The sequence below is a fragment of the Chamaea fasciata genome, unplaced genomic scaffold (genome assembly GCF_029207755.1).
Source record: "Chamaea fasciata isolate MVZ Bird 193981 ecotype frontalis unplaced genomic scaffold, bChaFas1.0.hap1 SCAF_11, whole genome shotgun sequence".
NCBI classification, from domain to species: Eukaryota; Metazoa; Chordata; class Aves; order Passeriformes; family Sylviidae; genus Chamaea; species Chamaea fasciata.
The window spans coordinates 26,657,978-26,682,313 of record NW_027094096.1 but is presented as its reverse complement, the minus strand read 5'-3'; the positions used below and the strand labels follow the sequence as shown (position 1 = coordinate 26,682,313).

The 24,336-nt window shown below is 44.0% G+C and overlaps 1 long non-coding RNA gene across 2 annotated transcripts; it reads right to left on the bottom strand.

The window, feature by feature from the left end:
• Positions 1–4,715: 4,715 nt before the first annotated feature.
• On the bottom strand, positions 4,716–24,311 carry LOC136295272 (uncharacterized). Of its 2 annotated transcripts, none has more exons than XR_010722616.1 (5): positions 24,126–24,311; positions 8,675–8,796; positions 7,530–7,624; positions 5,057–6,781; positions 4,716–4,958 (listed from the first exon to the last, which is right to left on the bottom strand). It is a non-coding gene; the product is annotated as an uncharacterized lncRNA (long non-coding RNA). The 2 variants fall into 2 exon arrangements; XR_010722617.1 differs by having other exon boundaries at positions 4,716–5,260; positions 6,042–6,781; positions 24,126–24,307.
• Between the last annotated feature and the right edge of the window lie 25 nt (positions 24,312–24,336).

The following is a 24,336-nucleotide window of genomic DNA, read 5'->3' as shown; positions in this document are numbered from 1 at the left end:
AACAAGATGCCATCGGGATGACTTATCCCAAGAGACGCAGAGATGGATGCCCGAGAATCCTACGGTCAGAATCCTCCACCTGTCTTTGCATTCTCACAAGACCTAACCCGCCGGAATGGATCAGGGCGGTGCACGGCTGTCAGTACAGCTCAGAACAAGACCTGAAAAGGCATCGGACTGGATGCTTGTGAAGAGAGATGGATTCTGATGAGTGTCCGAGCAGCTGAGACAAAGGCACCTGGCTGAGGAGCACAGAGATCAGAAATGCTAAGACTGATGCCAGGGGTTTTGACAGGCCCCTGAAAGGACTAAAGGAAAAGACAACACACCCAAAAGACACAGTGCACATCAGACAAGTGACACAACACACACCAGGACTGCTCTGCCCTGCACACCTCAGCACTGAGATGAAAAATGAGACTTTTCCTTCATGTAGCCTAAGGGGTCACATCTGGGACATCCCCATCTCCAAACCCGACTCAAAAAATCCCTCCCGCTGACCCCTGCCCTGGTACCCCGCTTTCATCCCCTCTGTGGCTCCAAGCCCTCCACTTATCTCTCAAATGTCTGGGGAGGTGAATCCACGCCGGGTGCCAAAGAAGGCTGCCTCTCCCTCAGAGAAATTCCTCCCGTCACTGGGCTGCTGTCTCCTAGTCAGCTACAATAAAGAAAACCAAATATCAAAGCATAATCTTAGCTGCACATCAGCCAAAACCCAGCAGCTCTGCTACTCACCGTCTCTTAAGCAGGACCGGGTCCTCGGGCCCCGTGCGTGCGTCAGCTGAGCTCGGAGGCCGACGCTCGCAGCGCCAAAGCCTTAGAGGCATTACTGGCACCGAGCCCACCCACCGTGGCCTCCATTAGGGCTGTGAGCATCCCCGGTTAGAGCAGGACAGGAACGCAGGGTGGACATCCCCGGTGAACCTCAACCCTGTGGACTCTGCCCCACCACTGTCACTTCCTGCCTGGCCCTAGCTTAGGGCTACTGCCTGCACCTCTCAGGACTTCTGGCCTTGTCTTGCGTTAGGATTGCTGCCGGCACCTGCTCTCAGGGAAACAGTGTCGGCAGCAGCGCTGTGAGGGCTGGGATGCCTGTACTCTGACTTGTATCCTAGGCTGTACCCCTGATTTTCACTGTGTGTTCTCTAGTCCTTGAGTCCTTTACCTCAGCCTCTGTGTGTATCACTGTAACCTCCCCCCTTCTGAACCCTGCTTCTTCAGAGCCCTAGACCTTGCAGCCGGGGACGCTCTGCACCGTTAGGGTCCCAAGAGCTGTCCCGCACGCAGGACAGGTACATCCACAGTTGTTCCCTGCCTACCCTAAGAAACGTGGCCCTGAGACAGGGCAGAGGCTGACAGAGCCGAACTCTTTGCGGTGGCAAAAGGCACGAAGCCTTACCAACCGCCGCCTCGAGAGGGAATCAGGAGCACTTCCACCGGCTGCGGAGAGACAGGGAATCCCAGGGTGGGTGGGGCGGGAAACCCCCGTTATCCCCAGCCCTGTTGGATCCTGCTCCCCACTATCGCTTCCTGCCTGGCCCTAGCCTGACAGTGTCTGCACAGGTCAGAGCTTCTGGTGTGTTCCTGCACTAGGGCTGCTGCCTGCACCTGCTCTCAGGGGAAGTGTGCTGGTAGCAGTGCTGTGAGGGCCACTACACCTGTACTCTGACTTGTATCCTAGCCTGTTCCCCTGAGTTTCACCGTGTGTCCTCTAGTCCTTGAGTCCTTTACCTCAGCCTCTGTGTGTGTGGCTACACCTCCCCCCTTCTAAACCCAACTTCTTTAGAGCCCTACACCTCGCAGCCAGGCCTTCTGGCATTGTCCTGCATAAGGGCTCCTGCCTGTACCTGCACTCAGGGAAACGGGCATGTCTTTAGGGCTACTCCTTCGGGTCTGGGGTAGGGGTGGGGTCGGGCTGGTACACCTGTACTCTCAATTGGCACATCTTGGACATCCCTATCTCCACACCTGACTCAAAAACCGCTCCTGACAAGTCCTGACCCAGCACTCCACTTTCATCCCCTCTGTGGCTCTGAACCCTCCACTTATCTCTTGGACGTCTGGGGACGAGAATCCACGTCGGGTGCCAAAGAAGGCCGCCTCGCCCTCTGGGAATTTCCTGCTGTCACCGGGCTGCTGTCTCTTATTCGGCTACAAGAAATAAAACAAACATCAGTCTATGATCTCAGAAGATCTGTTGGCCAATCGGTCAGGGCGTCTTGGTGTAATATAAGTGGACCACCTAAAACACGCAAATAGTAACAGATGCTTAGACTTGCACCAGAAACACCACTACACCAACTGCATGAATATATAAATTTTCAAACAGACAACCCACAAAAAATTTCAGAAAAAAAAGCCACCTCTTATTGCCCCTAGTCAAATTACCAAATATAATAAAAATAACCCCATGTCCAATCCCCTTAATAATACTCCATTATATGTACCCAGAACCCCCCCAAAGTTAACAAGACCTGCCACTATCTAAATAAAAAGGAAAAAGCCCATATCTTGCGACCTATATTAATTCATTAACTTAACACTTTAAAAATTTAAATATAAACATAAAAGTTTAAATCTTTAGACAACACTAGCACACCATAGACACCAATCCCATCACTACATGCCAAACCAAAACTTATTTCAGCCCTTTGTACCGCTCAGCACAAAGGTTTGTCCCTCAGCGCCTCCTGAAGTAATGTTCCACGTCCAAGGCCTCCCCCAGCCCCTGTGAGATGAGCTCACCATCCTTCCATGAGCCTCACCTGGGAGCCCAGCACAAGCTCCTCACCTCCCACAGCTCCGTGCCAAACTGAGCTCAGGCTCCCCTCTTAAAGCAGTGCTGGCAGGACCCGCCCCCTCGTTATCCTTTACAGCTTCCACCTGCAGCTGCTGTCCCCTCATTGTAACAGCTCTCACCTGCGGCTGCTGCCACTCCGAGTGTGAGGGCAGGGGCAGAGGGGACCTGCTGCTCATCCCCCGGACAGTGCATTGTCTGCTCCTGACATGCCAGGGCACTGGGCTTTCCTTGCTATGGATAAGAACCCCTCTTTTCCTGCAGGTGCCCAAGGCTGAAACTGGGATTCCACCTCCGAAAATCCGTATGCCCGAGACCCATAAGGTTCCCGGGGTCCGCTGTCCAATCAGCGCTGCCGATGCCTCAGCGAGCCCGCCAATCGCGAGCCGGGCTGGGATTCAAACGGGTGCCGGAAGTAGCTGCTGCTCTATGGACTCGGTGACGAATACGGTGGGGTCCCGGGGCCGTGTACCTGAGCCGGGCCCGGGACCCGGCCCCGGCCCCAGCCCCGCCTCACAGAGCCCCGGCTCCGCCCCGGCTCCGCCCCGGCTCCGCCCCGGCTCCGCCCCGAGCCCGCCCCGGCTCCGCCCCGAGCCCGCCCCGGCTCCACCCCGGCTCCGCCCCGAGCCCGCCCCGAGCCCGCCCCGAGCCCGCCCCGGCGCCCCGCGCTGCCCGGGATGGGGGCGGGACCATCGCCCGCGGCCCCGCCCCGCCCCTCACAGCTGAGCCGAGCCGAGGTTGCTCGCGGCCCTGCGCGGAGCCAGGCGGGGCCGGGAATGGGACCGGCCGTTCTGGTTCGGGTCCTGTCAGTGTCGGCTGCGGCTCCCGAGCGGTGCGGCCTCCCCCGGCGGGCGGGCTGTGGGTCTCGGGGTCTGAGGACCGGGGTGGCGTTGCGGTCGGGATCGGGACCGGGATCGCTGCGGGCGGCAGGAGCCGCTCCTGCTCCGCCTGCAGCCGGAGCTGCGCTGGGGTCCTGCCGGGGCTCTGGGCACGGGAGGACGGCGGCGGCGATTTCCTCGTGCTGAGCGGGACCGGCCGGGGCGCGGGGAGCCCCAAACCCCGCCGCTCCCCGCGGTGCCGGGGAGTTCTTTTCCAGCGTAGGCAGAAAATAGTTTATGAGAAAACTCAAAAGTCAAGGAAATCGGGTCTAAGGGGAGAGGAGAGATTCTGGTATAAATTCAAAACGCATTGGGAAAAACAAATCTATAGAACAGCTCACTTCCTCTCCCAGACTGGCTTCTGTGTGATCGTCTGTGATTCCAACTGCTACGATGGGCTTTTCGACCTGTGCGGCTACAATGACCTGCCAGGTTCTAAGCACGACAGAAAATAACGGGAGAGCTCTCTGGATCAGGCAGTGGAGCCTCTCAGTAATGTCCCAAAGGTCCAGCAGTGCCCAGCATCTCTGACTGGACTCTGAGAGGTCCCAGCACGGCCCCTCTGTAGTGTTCCTCTGGAGCTGACACTCCAGCATCCGTGACCAGGGTTTGGGGTTCCCAGCACAGGTCCCTCGGCACATCCTGCTGCTTCTCCAAGTCCCGTTTAACCAGGATGGTTTTTTGGGGGTAGGAGTGCCCAAAGCCAGCAGAACTGGCCTTAATCACTTTCTGGAGGAATCTGTCTTCTTCCTCACCAAATCCCCACTGCCAAAACCACGCCCGAGGCTCAGCTCCCCATCCCCTCAATCTCTCCAAGGAACTGGGCTTGGATTTCCCAATCCAGGAGGGCAGAAATGCTGTTGTCCTTATTGTATATCCTAATTGCACTGATTGCTTAAGAAATAATTGATAGACATTAAAGGAATGAAGAGAAATTCAATAAGAGCTGCCAGCTCCAAGGGCCATCCAAGGGGTGCTCAAACCCCTTACCTGTGATTTGCTTTAAACAACCAACTCAAACAGAGTAATTAACAGCACATTTATACAGTATAATTGTTTTTAATTGAGTTATAGATAAATATTGGAGAATGTAAAATCCTTCTAAACCCGGAAACTCTTTTAAGATACAGCACACAGCTGCAGACAGAGTCTTGGAATTCAAGGGAAAAACCCAAAGTTTTCAGTCTTTAGCATCCTCCACTATGTAATTGTTGACAACAAACACGGCTTCAGCCTCAGGAAGACAGACTCAGAGATTTTGCAGATCCTGGTCTCACCTCAGCCTTTCAGCAGGTACAGTATGCCAGGAGAGAGAAGAAGATGGGTCAGAATGAACAGCCTACTTCCAGAAAATCATAATCATTCATAAAGCATTAAGTACCGCTGGAAGAACTTTCCCAAAGGTCCGCTTCCCTGCCGACTGGGGGTTCCAAGGTGAAGCGCAGGCTGGACCTGCCATGGGCAGACTATGGAAAACCCAGAAGTAAAAGCTGCTCGGCCAGTTCCATAAAGCATTCCAAAATCAGGCTCCTGGGTTGCGACCACCTCTTCTCTCACCTTCAAACATCCAGAATTAGGTCTATTGCTGTTGAGAAGTATTTGTTAGATTTGTTAGAGCTGAAACTGCCTCACAAATTACACTGGAGGAATGTAAGCTCCTCTGGCTTGCAGGTATGTCAATAACAAAATGTTATAGTTACCTGACCAGAAAAGTATCTGAGACCATCACTACAGGCTAAACTGGAGCACTACTTCAAAACAGGGCAGTGAAGATGGAGGGGAGAAGCTTTTCTAAGAGATACAGTGCCTACCAGTGAGGCAGAATGGGGAAATTCATTCCGAGTTTTTGGAGAAAACTTTAAAACCCACAGTAGAAAAGCTGAGTAATGTTGGGTTACAAAAAAAAACAAAAACAAAAACAAAAAACAAAAAACCACAAACAAACAAAAAACCAACCAAACAAGAAAAACCCACCAAAAAACAAAACCCCAAACCAAAAACAACAACCAAAAAACCCCCAAAAAAACAACAACCAAAAAAAAACCTAACCCAAAAAAACCCCAAAAAACAAACACAAAAAACACCAACAACAAAAAACCAAAGAAACCCCTCCACCAAAACCCAAAACAACCAACCAACCAACCAAACAAAAAAAAACCCAAAAGAAAACAAAAAAACCCCAAACCACTTTTTGAGATTATTCTTGCTTTATACCACCACTGCTTGCTTTTATTTTAAAACACTAGGTGGAACACTCATACTGTATGAGAAACACTGACAATTAGTCGAATGCACAGAAAAGCAAATGCAATAAAAAAGCAGCATTAACATAAAAAAATTGCTGAAATAATTGCTCAAATACATACCGAGCCTTGCTTAAAGGAGTGTGGCCATCACCCTGGTTTGCTTTGCCGCCCTTTGAAGTTGTAAAACAACTGATCTTCAACACCTCATGCAAAAGCATTTATCTAATGCTGCAAAAAACCCTTTTCTTAGATCATATTTTAGCCCTGAACTGGCAAAAACCCCCCACCAAACTAACAAGTCACCACATACAGTTCTTGAGTCATTCCTGTCTTTGAGCACATGTCAAGCTTAAGCTATGGAGACAAGAAAAAGAAAAGTGACTTAATGCTGCTCCTTTGCAAATTACAGAATCACAGGGAGGTTTCTCATCAGCTTAGGAAAATGCACGCCCAGTTCAGTAGCTATTGAATAGCAGGGAAGTCAGGAGATAAAACGCTTTGCTTTCAGAGACAAAAATTTAAATAAATACTTCCATTAAACCAGAAGTCTACAGATTGACTGCTAAGAAGTCTTTATTAAGAACAAAACCCCTGGGGTATCCTCTTAAGGGACGCAAGAGGAGCTCCTTGGCTGGGACGCAGCCTCGGTCAGTGCTGCTCCCCCACGGCACAGGTCACCCATGGCTTTCAGCTCTTTCATGGCCCTTGCAACGTTCCCACAGATGCCAGAGGATTACAGGGCCAAGTTTCACGTTCGCCATTCTCCCGCAGTTCAGCAGGTGTTTCCTCTCAGACCTGCCCATGCAGAGCAACTCAAGAGTGATCAGTCTTGTCTCCAGAGCTTGAAGTATCGTATCTACCTGCAAAACAACCAAGGGAACTACTGTACTTGGTTACACACAGAAATTGACAACACAAAGAGCATGTGTGGATGTCAGAAAGGGCTCAAATCTGATCTCACGTCACCAATGCTTTTCATTTGATTCCTTCCTTGTTACTTTCATACTTTGAAAGCTCAGCCGAGTCTAACATTCATTGTCCACACAGGAACTCTTTCCAGCCTCGCTAGGTGTCACAGCCACACACTCAGCTTTTGCTGGACAACCTTCAGCTTCCACACTCAACTTTCTTATGCTATTTGCTCCCAACTCCTCCTACCTGCCAAAGTAGTCACAAGACTTTAGTAGAGCAAAACATCAGCTTGATTTATCAGGATTAGTTTATGATTGATATTTCAATACAAAGTTACAGCAAAAGCATTAAGTCCATTTGCACAAAAGGCAGAAGAAAGGTGACTCAAAATTAAGTCAAGATCTGCTGAAGTGAATTGGAACTAACTAGGAATAACGTATCAAATTACTGGGACATAAATAGGAACCTAATGCTGTGCTTGACAAACACAAAATGCTTATTACCACGAAAACTGAAGGAAAAGTTGCTGAAGATCTTGCATAACACAAGATACCGATTACATGAAGCGGTCCAGTGCATGTTACAATGCACTGAATTGCTCTGGGTGAAATCAGTTGTTCTGTAGACACTGTTGAAGCCTATTAAAGTTTCACAGAGGTGATTTCAAAAAAAGAATGATATAAGGTTACATCTCACCCTTTGCAGCGCCTCTTGCAAGACAGCTCGACTTTCAAGAATTAGCGGTTCCTCATGAATAAGAGCTTGCCGATTCCGGAGTTCCTAGAATAGAGCTGACATGCCACAGCTCAGATCATGCACTTCCCACTTTAAGGCCAAAAATCCAAATACAGCACTCCTTCAGAACACTGAGGGACAGCCATGGATTCTGAGGCTACAGGATACAGTGAAAAATTGCACCAAGACACCAAGAACAGTGCAGCAATGGCTGGAAGAAGGAGCATTACTCTCTCTGAGAAAATGCCATTCTGCAGCCAACTTAGTGCTTTAGAGAATTTTACTCCCAAGGAAAAAAAAAATAGTATTATAGCTGTGGAATGAAGAAAAAATTCCGCAAACCACTGTCCAGAGTACGAGGCTGAACATCCACGGCAACATAGCAAAATAAATGGGAACTTCAGAAAAAAACAGAGACATTAAAACCAGTTCAGATGAACAACCACCGTCTATTAGAACAGTGCCGGCACAAAACAACTTTGGCGTGGACCCTTAATTCAGGATACAGTTATTGAAGAATATTTGAGGACCACTTTTAAGTGCTATACACCAAACTAAACCCAAGTACGCTTCTATTTTCTAGACAGATTCTCAGACGGCTGAGTGAGAGTCTCAAGCACACACTCAGTTGTCAGATTTGCCTTTGTCCACCTTAGCAAGGACAGAGCACATGTGGCCAGTGCAGGTCAGACCCAGCCCAAGCCCTGCCTGAGCCCCTCTGGCCACCCTTCCCGCTGCTAATGCTGACCCCTAACAGGCTCCAGCCAGGCCCGTTTGGTGCTTGGTTTGTGCACTCTTCCCATCAAATGGGAAGGAACCCTCCTGTGCCCTGGGCCCGGTGATATTTTCTTGGCTGGAATGCAATTTCTCATACAAAAGGCAGACCCGGTTGTTTTGTTTGGGGTTTTTTCCTAGGATTTGCCTTACACAGATGATGTTCCTCACAACCGAGCACTACAATGCCAACAGCAGCAATACAGAAAACCACTCTGGGACAGAGCAGCAGAAAAAGCCACCTCCAGCCTTGCCAGAGATCTAACGCAAGCACCCTCTGTGCCATGCCTGCTGAGTGAAGTGGAGCTGATCCATCGGCATTCTGCGTTTACCTTTCAACAGAGACAATAGGGAAACAGAACAAATCTCTCTTGGAGTGGAGATGCCTGGAGGTGCACCTGGAGATGCTGCCAAGTGTCCTTCAGCACCAGAGGAGAATAGGGTTTCTACCGTGCTGTAAGTAAGGAATGACATTTGTTCAGAAGAAAATACAAGGAAGCACCTCTCTCCATATTTTTTTTCAGAAAAGGTATCATGCATTAGAAATTTTTTAAGCATTCATTCTTGCTTTACACAGTGTAAATTATAAGCACTCATCTTTCAGCCTGAATTTGCAACAGCTCATCAGGCTGACTGACCAAAAAGTACATGTGAATGGAAAAAAACAGAGGGGAGAAGAGGGCAAGAAAAAGAAAGAGAAGAAAAATGCCAATACAAGTGTCTAATTTAAATGCAGTAAAATTCAATTCACAGTGTTTCTTTCCTACTAAGACTCTTGTAAAAGGCAACAACCTGAAGGTCACCACTTATCCCATAATTACGAATTACCAGAACTACAATAACCAAACTGTAACTAGTAAGGAATTTTGTTATCCACTGCAGATAACACTTCTGTGGTCTAAACAACTCTGTGCTGGCAAGGAGGATTGCACTCATTAGCTCTGAGTTGATCTAATGGGAGGGGAGAGAAAGAGGGGAAGCACCTACTTTCAATATCTTCCATATGTGCCTGAAGAGTTCTCGCAGGGTTAACATACCAGAAACAAGGCAGAGAGAAAAGCAGTTAAAAAGTTGCAAAGTTATCTACAGAAATTTGCTACAAGTTAGCACAGTTTTCTTCACTTTTTAGGTACCAAAGCTTCATGACAGATCTTGGTTACCCTAACCCATTTGCCCAACATAAAAAAAAAAAAAAATTGCAAAATTTAATATAAATCCCTATACATTAGACTTCAAATTGCTATTGCACAGTTATCTCAGCCGTGGAATGTTTCTGGTAGCAGTTTGTGACATCATCTTCATGTGCTACAGTCTGTAAAACACATCACTTTTGAAAGCAGAAAACATAAACAAGTGTCAGTTTAATGAAAATCATTCCTAAAAATTGTAATGCAGAAAATCATAATCATGGTAAGGACTTGGATTGGTTAAATCCATCCATTTAATTCACAACTAATATGACAAAACAGAGCCCTTTGACTGAATGTGGTTCACGAAAAATACGTAAGTACAGCTAAAGCTTTTGTTACACTTAAAATCTCAAGACCAGGATTACTATTAGGCTATGGCGGTGGTTTAATGTTAGAAGCGTGTGGTATCAAAACCCAAAGCCAAAATTCCTAGGAATAAAAGGTCTCAACCAAGTGGTTTTCTTTTGTCACTGCCAGTCTGCATCACTGCTTCAGTTGAAAGTCCAGATATTGAGACAGAGGAGATAAAATGAATTTCCACAGTTTTCTCATATGCTTGATATCAAACACCAGCATTGGTGCCCTCACCGGTGTAAAATGCAGCATCACACATAAAAGCATGTAATGCCTCCTCTGATGGGAAACCAGTAAAAACATCTTCTTCAATACACTCAAGCTAACAACCTGCGCTGGACGCTGGCTATGATTAGATCATGCATCTTTTATACCTCTACACTTGTAGCAGAGAGACCGGACCATGGACCATAAGCCCTACATTAGAAGTGTACAGAAAAGAGGCCACTGTTCTAATACATTAAGAGATCAGATAGAGCACAGGCCTGTCTCTTCCCCAAAGATCTCGTACCTGCTACCTTTCAACCACCCCCATACGCATTGAATAAGCTTAATACTGTCTCTTCCTTGTATGTAAGAAAAAACCTAAAAACAATTGGCTTTTCAGGAGCTCAGTTGACTAAGAGCACTGATTAATTATCTAGTATCAAATAAACATGTAGAATATTGGATTTATGAGTGAATTACTATGCAGAAAGAACTCTGTGTGCTGATCTCTTACTGGTTAAAGGTGTACTTTCTGCAGTTATAAGCCAGGCCTTTCAAGTGATGAGACTGCAATCAAATGCAACTAATAAGAGTTTGGACTCATGCCAGAGAAATCATACTACAGCTATACGCTGTTGCAGAATGTTAATATTCAAGTACACGTTTAGCGGTACTCCGGTAGATGAGCACTGCAAGTTCTAGACCTTTACGGTATAGACTTGCATAACAAGAAAAATTAAACAGATCAGATAGTCCAGCACTCTTAACTGCATGTTTGGCACAGAGAGATGTTTACCTTCCAATTTTGCATAAGCATGCACTGACATCCTGCTCCAGAGACTGCCTTCTGCCGCACACCTCCTGGTTGTCCATGTCCACAGGGCCAACTGCACAGCCTGCCTGGGGCTGCTCCTGGGAGGAGCCAGAGCCTTAAAATCAGGACAAGGGGTGGGAAAGTCAGGTCTGCTCACACCCCCGCAGTGAGCAGGCTGGGCCAAGATCCTGCCCAGAGCCCGCACCTCCACCTCAGGCAGCCACAGGAGTGACTTTCTCACCTGATTGGTGTCCCTGACCCTTATTTGTCCCTTCACAAGGAAAGGGGCCCTGCACTCTGCCGTGCCTTTCTCAGGCACTGCGCATGCACTGGGCACTGTCACAACCCATCAGTAGGGGCCAAGATGTTTACTATAAATTCTCATCAGGTTGAACAAAGACAGAAGACACGTGTCAGGGAATTCTCATGCTTTTATTGTACAGTCACCATTACTCTGCCAATCAGCTCACTGCTTAGACTCAAAAGATGTGGCTAACAAACCCTCGAATTCGTACAGCTCACTTCAATTAGTTCTCAACTCCCACTCCCAAAGATGCTGGCTCAAAAGCCACACCACTAATACCCAAAGGTGCTGACTAGCAAGCCACAACACACCATTAAGCAAAGGTGCTGTCTCACAAACCACAACATGCTTCCACAAGCTCCCCACTCGAACAACAGTGTTCAGTGCAGCATAGAATATGATAGCTGTGATGATTTTGCTATGATTTTGCTCATATGCAAAGCAAAAGCATGGGAACAAAACGAAGAATTTCATCAGCCCTTAGACCCTACGGTGCTCCTGCTCTGTGAATAGTCCGAAGCTGGAGTCCTATTGCAAGACTAAGGAAGTGAAAGCAAAGGAACGGGGAAAAAAGTGCCAAGAGGAGCAAGCGGGCCTGACCTCCTCCCTTTTATAGTTAACATGGTGAACGCCTCTTAGGCAAAATACATTTTTCATGCGATTCTCACATGCGCAGCCAGCCTTTTGAGGCTCACACCAGGGAGTGAGGCGGGTGAGGGGACGGGACTGACCATGCGTCTCAAGGTGGAGCAGGAAGTTGGCTCAGAACACGCTGGCCCGCCTCTGCAGGAGCCTCTCCTCTGATTGTCTTTCCTGTAGCAATACTGAGAATGTTTGAGGCAAAACATGTTAAGGTCTGGTCCCCTATAGCCACGAATCAAGGAGAAGAGCAAGTTCCTGGGCATGGTGGGGTAAATTGAGACCTGAGTCCTCTTTTTTTTTCCTTTATCATACAAGATTTCTGGAGGGTTAAGGCCGCCTCCTCTCTCTTCTGCTTGTCAATCTGAATACAGCACATGCAACATAACTGCATAAACTGTGAAGTTTGAGAAATGCATTACTGTGAATTGAGTTACATTTCCCCCCCCCAAATCTTAAAAGTATGCACAGAAAGCCAAGAACTGAAAATACACAACAGCATATGGTTTAAACACAGCTACTCTTCTGTGCAATATTTTAACCAAATCTAGCATCCTTAAGTTGTATCAAATACCTTAACCAAATCTTGCACAATAAACAAATGACAGTGGTCAGTATTTAAAAGAAAAGCAAGACGAGCTGAATGCTTTTCAAGGCAAAAGGAGAATCTTTTCCTCATGAAAACATCACACAGCCACATAGCAAGAAAGGTTACAAAGATATTTCATCTCCATTAACAGTGCTTTCTCCATCTGTTCTTAAGCATAGCTGCACTCAAATCTCTGGTCATTGAAATAAGATTTATGAGGATAGATTGACAGCTCAGCATCAAAATCTTGCAGGGGATTCAAGACAAATGAAGCTTTGACAACCCATATCATCTGAACTCAGCTAACGGAATCTCAACATTACACACCAAATCCAATACACAAGGAATAAAGTCAAAGAAAAGAGTCAAATTCCAAATTTCTCAAAGCACATGCTTCAATTCTTACAAGGAGCAATCTTGAGCGAGTCAGATGTGCTGTGGAGATTTGGATCGCCTCCTTTACCTCCACAGGGATGGACAGAAGTTACTCCTCTATATGGGATACATTTTATACCCTGTGTGTAACTACAGGGTGGTTTGAAAGCACTTTTTTTCTTGAATTCTTATAGTTCTGCAGACCGCGCTGTTACTGATACAGGATGGCCTCTTTACCAAAATGAAAAAGGAAAAGGAAAGATTCAGTCCTCAGTAAAAGTACGATTTTAAAAGTGACTACGTCTCTGCATGTCAACCATAGCTTGGCTGAGCAAATGAACACTTAGGAAAATCTAAGAAGAATTTTCAGATGTTTAAAAATTTATTTAGAGACAGATAAGAGGGATACTTATTTCCTGTTATTTCAGCCATTAGCACAAGAAGGGTAATGCTATCTAAGTACTGAGGGTTTTTACAATCATCCTAAAAGCAAGTGCAATGTAAGACGTGCTGCATATAGACCCACCAAGAACCGTTTCAGCTAATTCCATTCCTTTATTGGAAAATTAACAGAAAAGTAGCTCTCTTAAGGAAAGATGGAGCAGAAAAATCTAATTGAAGCAAAGTGGGATGTAAAGTATCGTGCAGCATTAGCAGCTGTATGCCAGTCCAAGTGAAACTGCTGACTGTAACTCGCTCTTACATATTGCAGTCCAATGGGTTCCTAGCAAGGTCTTGCTATAAAGGGGCTTGGCTAGTGCCCTTCTCATTTTACACAAGCCTTTCAGGGCAGGTTTCAAGAAATACTGCCAAATACCTGTACCTAAAAAAGCACTCTAACATGTCTTCAGACTTATCTCCCAAATAATTCTTTAACTTTCTTATTTTATTAGTCTCAGCACTGAAGCCTTTTAAAAATCTCTCACTTACTGTCCCTGATTTTCAGCCAAATTCCCCGATTTTCTCTCCCTGCTTCACTAGATCATTGTCATCTCCTTGCCAAGAACCCAGAAGAAATATTATTTTTATTTTTGCAGGTTTCTGCCAATTCTAAAAACTTCTCAGAGCTGAAATTCTTTTCAGCCTTTTATGTCTTTCAATTTCACTTATTCTCATTTATGCTACACCCTCTTCCTTTTTTCTTTCAAGCTTTCCTTTCCGTTATGGCTTTTGCTGCATTCTCCCTCACTATGTAGATGCAGAGAGAATGGGTTTTACCCCATCGCAAGTCCAGCAACCGAGTCTCAGCCCATCTAGTTCAGGTCAGCTCCATCGTTATTTGGTCTGGCTACTCTCTTCCATTCCATAATAAAAGAAGTCAGGGAGCTAGGTCACAGCCTACATCAGCTATTATCTGCTGGTTTTGTTCTCCAGCTTTTCTGAAAAGCAACACTGAGAAATCTAAATAAAGAATTTCAGCTGGAACTGTAACAGCAAAAGGTAGAGGGAGATCTGTGTCTCTCTGTGATTAAAACTGGGGCCACCTTTAAAACAGTAATAAAAAATTTCCTGGTGCAATGTCCTAACATCCTGAGTCATTCAAAGACTGCAACACAGCAATACAACAGATTCTGAGAGGCCTCAAAATAATCAAACACTTCTGGTCTGATAACATAAAAGACACATTTATCATTGCGTTTGTCACCGAATGTATTCTTAGCAGACTCAGCTGAGTGAATGAATTTTCAAAGAACTACAAGTCCTGCAGTGGAGTCCCAACAGAAAGTGGAGAAACACAGATGGAAGAAAAACAACATTGGAAATCTATGTGACTTATGCCTTATGCCCACTTTACTGGTTTAATCTGACATGAAAGGTCTGGCAACAAAGAAGGGCTGGGAACAACCTTGGTGGGGGCCCTCACATGAGCGTGTGTGTTTACTTGTCCAGATTCATTCATAACGTACCTGAGAACTGAACTAGGGTCACCTAGCTGCTGCCAGGGGTTGGTAACAAATGATCTGTACAAATACTGAAAACCTGCCTGGTCAAATGGGATAAAGGTTTGTTGTCTTACAGGAGGTTTACTCCTACAAACAGTGTAACTGAATAAAAAGTACTTAGCTTTAGAAAGCTTGGAACGGTCAATAACTTTGTTGCCACAAAGGGGAGAAGCACAGCTGTAGAAATTGCACTAATTACTCCTCTTACATCCCAGAACATTTCAGAAGACTGCATGCTGGAAGGCAAAAAATACAAGTTTCTGTCCCACCAAACTCAGCAGCATACAGCTGAAGGTCTAAGTATCAACAAATATGCGTAAGGAGACAACAAAAGGGTGAGAAATGAACTTGCACCAGAAAGTGGTACCAAGATCTGTCACAAAAGCTACGTGGCCCTGGAAAAGTTTCTGTCTTCATAATGTGCAGAGTAAGACATTCCTATATTAGGGGTTTTGAAGATCAGCATTTCTGGCCTGCTCCCTTATATGGCAAGGAATTGTAAGGCCTTGAAGATAAAGGTAAAATATAATAGCTCTCAAATCAGTAAAACTTATGTCAGTGGTCTTTTCAGTACGGTGGATCCAGTATGCATTCAAGTTTTTCTTCATTCATGTTCTCATCTCTCAAAAATTAATCATTACATTTGCAGAAAATCATAGAATGGCTTGGGTAGAAGGGATCTGAAAGATCATCTGGTTCCAACCCGTGCCTTGCTTCCACCATGACCAGGGATGTCAACCACTAGAATGGGTTGCTTAGGGCCCTATACAGCCTGGCCTGGAACACTTACAGGGCTGGGGCAAGAGGTATTACGCTGCATCAAACTAGTAGCTGCCAAAAACAAAACCAAAACAAATAAAAAAACCCCGAAAACATTGGGGAACCCCCCCCCCCCCAACCAACAAAAAAATCCCAACAAAAACAACAACAAAAAACAAACACCCCCCCCCCCCAAAAAAAAAAAAAAAAAACCAAAACAACAACCAAACCCAAAACACCAAAACAAAATCACCAAGCTTTTAAAAATATTCAGAGGTCTTCACTGGGTCCAAAAATGATGTGGCAGACCTAAATAAAATTAGCTGACCTATATACATCTTGAAGGCAATTGCTCAGAGTTTAGCTAGGTATATATCAGCTAGATCATCTCTGAAAGAAAAGAGAGCAGACAACTTTGAAGTAAAAGAGAAGTTAGTAAGGGAATCATACTGGATAAAGTATTAGGGAAGAGAAACAGGTAGTTTGGCTCATTAACAGAGAAGCTGAGGAGGAGGTTTATTGTGATATGCCATAAAATGAGTAAGGCTACTACTGAGTCCACAGTTTTATTTGAGACTAAAGAATGTCTCGTGTCCAAAAGCTTGTCTACTTTCTTCTACTAAGTCAGCTGATCTAGTAAGGACCTCTACCTGTGATTTCTGTTTCTTATGACCTGCTGTATTGTCCACAGTCACTTTTCAATGTCACAGACATCATACTGAAGTAAGGGGAATCCCACAGATTGCTCCCCCGCACGGTGCAACCGGCACTAAAACTCTCTTTGTACCGGCCATGATTAGCTGTGAAGATAAACTTGAACACAGGTCTTTGAAGGATGTGATGAGCACAAGAACTATAGAGATCTCCCTATCAGAGTTGTATAATATAAGCAGCTCATAAAAAGCTAGATTAAAAATTGGAAGACCCCTACTTCAATATACAGTTTATGGTCCTGTCCATTTCTGTTTATCATCTTAATCACTTAATGGCCACATTCTCCAACACGACTCTGCAGTGCATAAGAGCACTCTTACTGATTATCTGACATCTCCCAATCCTACCACATATCACAGATGTCCCAAATTGCTACTCCTGCTGATGCCTCGTTTCTTGCTCTTTTGCTCTTTTTTCACTTCTCATCTGGATCAACACACAGCTTTGATCTGTCTTAACTCTCCAAGTGCAATTAAGAAGCAACACAAACAGAAGAACAGTGTATAAATAGTAACTATTAGGAAAATGCTTTTCCCTTCATTGCTATTACTTCAGAACAAAACTCTGTCATCTCTAATACAAGTAATCACAAAGGGGTGTCATTACAAGTTTCCATATAATATTTGAAGACTGCCAGTAGTTCTACATATACCTAAGAAGCTAGAAAGAAGAAACCCATTGTTTTAAGTGAAGTTATAGACATTAAATGTGCCGAGGATGAAGATGATAATGGAACCAAAACATTTTCTACTATGCCATTCATAATTGTTACCGGCTACATAAAGAAAGGCTTACTCTTTGCTGTACCTTTTTCTCAATTAAAACACATTTCCTCAACATATATTGACATAAATGATTCTGTGCTTTATCAAAATGGGCTTCTTGAACATAACCTTTATCGGTGTTAAGTGCTTAATAACTACAAGCTAAATGCAATGGTCGCTCAGCTGGACCATTATACCCATTAAATCTCTGAATAAAGCAATTTTGAACTTATGTACAAAGTGGGATGATTGTAGATTTTTTTTTTTTAAGCAAGAATCATGCCAAAAATAATTCTGTGCTATAGCTTTCTTAAAAAGCTAAAAAAAACCCAAAAAACAAAAAAAAAAACCTGTTTAAAAGAAAAATGCTGGCTGGGAATTTCAACCTCCAAAATTTTTATTCCTTTTATAATAGATAGTACAGGAAAAAAAATCCAGAAACTTCATAGCAGTCACCCCTATGGGATCTAAAATATTCAGAACATCTCTTGATAATGTCTATTAGAAGAATATATGGGATCCCTTAAATAACAACAAAAAAAAAGCCTTAAACTTTTCCTGAAACACTAAAACTTTCACTTCAAGCAGGGCTTCTCCAGAAGATACTGCAGAATACAGAATGCAAAAGCTCTGTGGCCTTGATTAAGTGCTGACAAAATGTTGAAGTTAACCAATGAAGTTCACTTCATACCTAAGATGCTATAGTCAGAAGCATCGCAGGGCTTCTAAAAAATTTAAATAATCATGGAAAATACAAATTCAGCCACAAAAACAGTACTGAAAAATTCTAAGGTTCAAAATGCACTCAAATCCACCCACTTCATACCTTAAGTGTCAACCACAAGAGCTATATCAGTATAAACTGCTATACCAAACTGATCTTCATAGGCAATAGGCTGCATCAAAATATAAATAGTCACTAGCAAAAGTGTCAGAAAAAAGCAGACAGAGCTTAGGCCTTCTTACTGTGTCAGTCATGGATTTTAAAACAACCAACCAAGCATCCTCCCATCCTCAGTTAGTACTAGCTATTAAATTTATTTTCCTATGAGCAACTAATGTAAAGAATGCAGGGCATGGGTAACGTGATTGCTGTTGCCCAGCCCAGTGAACAGAACTGCTGCATCTGCATTGTGAACAATCTGGAAGCTGTGGGGAAACATTGATGAAAATCCTGATAAAAGACAATGAAAAAATAAACGGACTGTACAGTGAGAAAAGCATGAGTGTTGTTTCAATGTTTGCTCAGGATAAATAATGCTACAGCCTGTATGAACTATGCAGCTGGAAAATCATTGAGCCATACCTGATAGACATGGACCAATTACAAAGAGAAGGCATCGTCAAGCTACTTATGTCCAGCTTCCTAATATAGTCCCAAAATATTTTTAAGAAACCCATTTCATACAGCATATAGTGCAAGGCAGCTATATTTGACAGCTATTGTAACTATGAGAGAGTGTAAAATTAAGGATTAACCTTTTAACATGTGGACATTTTCTTGGAACAATACACTTGAGATAGCAAACTTACCCAGCACAGCCAACATGACAGAGCAAGAAGCTGTTTTCTCCAGACTTTAAAAGTTCTTTATCTCTTAAGCGAAATTTACAGCCTCAGCAGTGTGATTGAGGCACTCATAAGACTGAGTCAGCACTCCTTTAGCAGTTCACCAGATACATTTTTTCATGCCCAACCTAAGTATTTTTTAGTACTGTGACAAGACTTCTGTCCTTCAGCACTTTTGACATCAGATTTAGCAGAGATGGGATTCATGCCTACAGAGCATTTTGTGCTATGATGGTTCTCACAACAAGGACTTCTAGTCATCATCTTATAACCTAGTCTAATGACCTTTTGCTGATGCAAACCCGCATATCCTAAGATAAAACTCCACTTAAAGAAGACCTTACTAATTAGCCCTTGAGCACAGTGGCCAAGAACTTGGGCCAAGAATCCAGGAATGTGTACTTCGAGGTTCACATCATTCAGCCCTGAGGTCAGGTGTGGAACTTGTTACACCACAGATCTATACTGCTGACGTTCTGTGGAGTCCTAAGGAAATAGTGCGAGAAAGACCAGTGTTGTCTGAACTGATGGGGTCATGCTGAAACAATTTCTTTGAGGTCAATTAAAATGACCTCCCAAGCAATGCTGCTGTTGCTACATGATAGCGGAAACTGCAGATTATCTGCCCATTTAATCTAAATGAGTCCTATGATCACTTCACTAAAATGAATGTAGTAATGTTTAAAAGCTCAGAGATGGGGAATTAAAGCTTATGTAGATTTTTGACAACTATAATTGATGAGTATTATTGTTAGTGCATCATCTCTACAGTAATAGTCTAGTCCTACACAAAGACTCTGGTTTTGTCTAGTTCGAAGAGGAGGCTGAGGGGCAACCTCATTGCTCCCTGCAAGTTCCTGAGGAGGGGGTGTGGAGGGGACGGTGCTGGGCTCTTCTCCCTGGGAATGCCTGAGAATGGGTCAAAGCTTTTCCAGGGGAGATTCAGACTGGACATTATTAGGGAGCATTTCTTTACCAAGAGAGTGGTGAAACACTGGAACTGGCCTCCTAAAAGATGGTTGATGCCCCAGGTATGTTGGTGTTTGGAGGCATAACAATATGTTTTTACAACGTTTCAGCCCTGCAGTGGTCAGGCAATTGAGCTAGATGATCAGTGTTGATCCTTTCCAAATGAACTATTCTATTCTATTCTATTCTATTCTATTCTATTCTATTCTATTCTATTCTATTCTATTCTATTCTATTCTATTCTATTCTATTCTATTCTATTCTATTCTATTCTATTCTATTCTATTCTATTCTATTCCATTCCATTCCATTCCATTCCATTCCATTCCATTCCATTCCATTCCATTCCATTCCATTCCATTCCATTCCATTCCATTCCATTCCTGATGCTATTATACTTCTTCAGCTAGGGAAGATGTTAAAGCATCTCAACCTGGTGATACTAAGATTTTTCCAAAGAGAGTAACTCTATTCACTTAATATTAATTATAAATGCTATTCCCAGTATATCACCCTGATTTTTTAATTTTTTTTTTTTTTTTTTGCATGTGATTAACCCTAAAGTTAATGACTTGGCCTAGCCTGGAGGAAGTATTAGCTTGAAATTCAACAAAAATCTAGCATGGAACAGAAGAATTACTGTAAGTCTAAGTAACTTGGTGGAAGTATTGCCACTGCGTCTTCTCAAATCCCTGCTAAAATTTCTCAAGAACTTTGCATCTCCAGGAATTTTTTCATGCGCTAGTTCTTCAAGCATTAAGAGTTTTAGCACTTCCTGTAGTAAGGAAGAACATGCATGTTCTGGTGAGATACTAGAATTTTTCTATTTTGAGACAGTTTAAAACTCTGGTCTGTGGAGACAAGAAATTATAAGACTTATTGGTACCTACTGAGGTAGAAATACAACTAGAATTTGGATACATGACTGGGATTCCCCTGTACAAATATAGAGCAAGAGAGTGTTTCTCTGTTTCAAGTCAAGTGGTGAAGAGAGGAGAAATACCTGGCTGTCCTGCCTGTACTTATCACCATGGCAAATGATGAGTGGAACTCGTAACAAATCCCTGCTTTCTGTTCTCAGCCACATGTCCTGACCAGTAGGTCTTGTAGCCTCCCATCCCAAAGAATCACTAGAAAAGGGGAGCAGGCAAAGATGAATCACAGGGCAAGTTAGGAGAAAAACACACATACATCTGCTTTGTTTAGCCTATTTCCCAGAGGAAAGGAGGCTTATAAATCAGTTGTATGTGGTTCTGTGTTCTTCAGTGATAATTAAACCTTTTCATTAGGTGTAAGAGAGTGGCGGGAGGTCTCAGCATTAGAACTTTTTAACAGTCTAGTAAAGACTGGTGAGAGAGGTAACTATTTCTCCAATGAGAAATAAAGGTTCACCACCAATTTTCTTCTTAATAGATGCCAAGTTAATCATGCAACCAGGAGAACAGCTTCTACTGTAGATTGCTTGCATTGCAGATCACTGAAAATCAACCCAAAAGACAATACCAGAGAAACTGAGACCTAATCAGTTCCCTGCTTAGAGGAATGTTTATCGTGCTAGCTAGAAGAAATTATAAGAATTCCTCAATCCACTAAACATCTGCCCAGTGCACTGTGTTAAGTAACATGAACCAAGCAAATGATAAAGCCTAGCTTTTTAGAAGACTATCACATTTACATAGCAGATGTTTTTGTTTTTGTTTTTTTTTTTTAAGAAAACAAGGCCAGAACTATAATTGGCTCTGGGATGGACAAAGAGAATATCCGTTAGGAAAGGAGAATGTGAAATGCTGAAATAAGCTGGAGTGACAACACAATATTTTGATTATTCAAATAGAAACATGAAAGCCTTTTCAGTCCTATTGGAGTAAGTAACATTACATTGAAATCCTAGCACTAGGAAAAAATTGTGCCAAATTTTTAAATTCTATGCAGACTACTCTAAGTATTCAAAAACTGTTCAGTCTAGCTTCACAGTAAGGTCAAGGTGAGAAAGACTTCAAAAAGAGGAGGGGATGACCCAGAACAGTTTTTGTCATCAGGGAAGTTTGTGACAACTTCAGGGCAAGACAGAGATGGCTGGACAAAAATGAAATCTAATCTCTCAATACAGTCTTGAATTGGACTACATTCTTTTCAACTATCTATGCACTTCACACCATTGAGACCTCTTTCCTGACCAGACACATTAACATTTTGATGTTGTAAAAACTGAATTCCAGTCCACTTCAAACTTGGACTGGATACATCAAATCGACTCTGCTGGGTAGCTTTCTAAAACTATATCCCCCTGGATTTTGCAGAGGCAGAAACAATGTTTAATTCTGAAACCTTCTCTACAATGTTTTATTAACTTAATGGTTGGACTCACCGGGCACATTGGCAATATTAAGTGTAATTAATTTATGTGGCTAATCTTAGAAATTTAAAACTTTGGAAATTTACTCTAAACAATCCTGTTACAGGGATGGCAGTTTCTGTTACTGCTATGCAAATCCTACCTATATTTCAAAGCTACTCCCTAGTACTTGGTGCTTTGAAAATGCCTTTTTAGTTACATTATAAACAAGTTCCTACTAAAATAACAGTATTAGTCATTAAAAAGAGGATGTTCTACAATGTATACGGGTAACTGGATTTCTGTGACACGCATGGTGATGGAATTTTTTTCAATTGCATGATGACAGGATCACTTTCCATAGGACTTGCACCTTGTTCAGTGTGCCAGTATTCACCTAATGAGCTGCTGTGCAGCACTCTCTCCATTCTTTCTGAATGCTGTCTCTTTATCCAGCAAAATCTCTTTCTTCTCCCTCCTCACTAGGTTTTTTTCAAGGCTTATTGTATGCTGACAAGTAAATTTCCCTGGTTAGTTCCCATCCTCATATCTTATCTTTTACATAGTCTTAAATTTATTCCCTTCCATAAAAACTGAGGCCTAGCTGGCCTATCCTAGGCTTAGATGCTTTCCTTATCCTTGTCCTAGTCCTTTCCTATCCTAATCCTCAGCTCACGAGAGCTTTTCCTGAGCATTCTTCTCTTTTCTGTGGACTTTTTTCCTTCTATCTCCATGTCAATTGATCTTTTCTTCCATTTCTACCAGAAGCCAACGGGATACTTGTTTCTCTCTCAGGTTCTTCGTGTGACTTTTCCCTTCAGGTTATAGAGAAAGAAGTGTAAACTGTCAGTACAAAGACACAGATGTACATGCAATCAAGTCACACAAGGGAACCATAATATTTACAGCCTGTTCAACCACAAACATCAGAAAAATCTCAAACATGCATGTGCAAACAAGTGTTAGCATAGGGCTAGATGTGCCAGTCCTCTGTCACACTTTCAAGCTGAATACTGGCAATCCTAGGGTTTGTTTTTTTTTTTTCTATTTAATGTGGAAACCAGAAGGAATTATGCTCTTTTGCTCCACTCTAACATAACACAAAGGAACCAAGGGAAGGGGGGAGGGCAGTCACCAACAGCAGCTATTCTATTGTTTTCTCTCAAAAACTTGGCAAAGCAACAAACTAGACACAGCTGAAATGTGCTGGCTAAAAATTTCTCAAAACTTTCATCTGAGACAGAAACAAACCATGCCTAATAACATCACAGAGAGAGTTTGTCAAAGCCGCAGATACCTGAAAAAAGGGTTGCATACCAAAAAATATTAGTAATCCCTATATATATACAACATTACCAGCATTGCCTACCATTCTGATTCACACACTTTTATGCATCTGATGCCTGAATTATAAATTAATGGTATGCTCTAAATGCACAGTTTGTTTTGGGGTTGTTATTTTGTGGTTAATCAAGGAACACTTCCTTGATTTTGGTATCTTTAGAAGTAATTAATTTCAAAACAGGTCTACAAAAATTGTCTCGCCTCAAACATGATCTTCCATACTGGGGAAATTAGGAGTTGGAGTGTTCTTTGTGCATGAGTTTGCATTTGAGATTTTGTTTATTTTTTAAATCCTTTCATGGCTCATTTGCGATTTCAAATCAGAAAGAAATCCCCTTCCTAACAGACTTCCCTCAGTTTATTGTGATCAAAAGGCAGTTATATTTCATCGTCTTGAGGAAGATAACAGAGCACAGGAAAGGATCTGAGCATCCTGGGGAACACAAAACTAAACACGAGCCAAAAACGTCCCCTTGCTGAAAAGGTGAATGGTATCCTGGGTTGCACCAGGCAGATGGAGGGAGGGGGATCCCTGCCCTCTGCCCAGCACTGCTGAGGCCACACCTGCAGGGCTGCGCTGAGTTCTCCGGTGCTGGGCTCCCCAGAGTATAGAAGACATGAACACAATGGAGAGAGGGCAACAAAGGGCCATAAGGATGATGAAGGGACAAGAAAGTATCTCTCCAAGGAAAAAAGGCTGAGGGAGCTGTGCTGACCCTTCAGCCTCGGAGAAGAGGCAGATCGGCGGATCTCATCCACCGGCACTAACATCTGCAGGGAGAGTGCCAAGAGGACGGAGCCCGGCTCTTCCCAGTGGTTTTAGTCCTTTTTCCCGAAGGGCCACAGGAGCCACGCTCCTCGTGCGTAGCACCGCCGCTCCCAGCCTAAGCGACAGCACCCTGACACGGTCCTACCCTCGACTCGCGCAGCGGAGTCCCGTGAAGCATTCCCAAGCCCCGCTTTCCCCGAAAGGCCCAGGAGCGGGCGCGCGGGGGTCGCGGCCCCCGGCGAGGGCGCGGCGCCGGCCCCGGAAGCAGGGGGGTGACGTGCCGCCGCCGCAGGCGGCCATGGCGGGGGCTCCGCCCGCGGCGCCGCGGGGATTGCTGCGGGCGGGGCCTCCTCTCG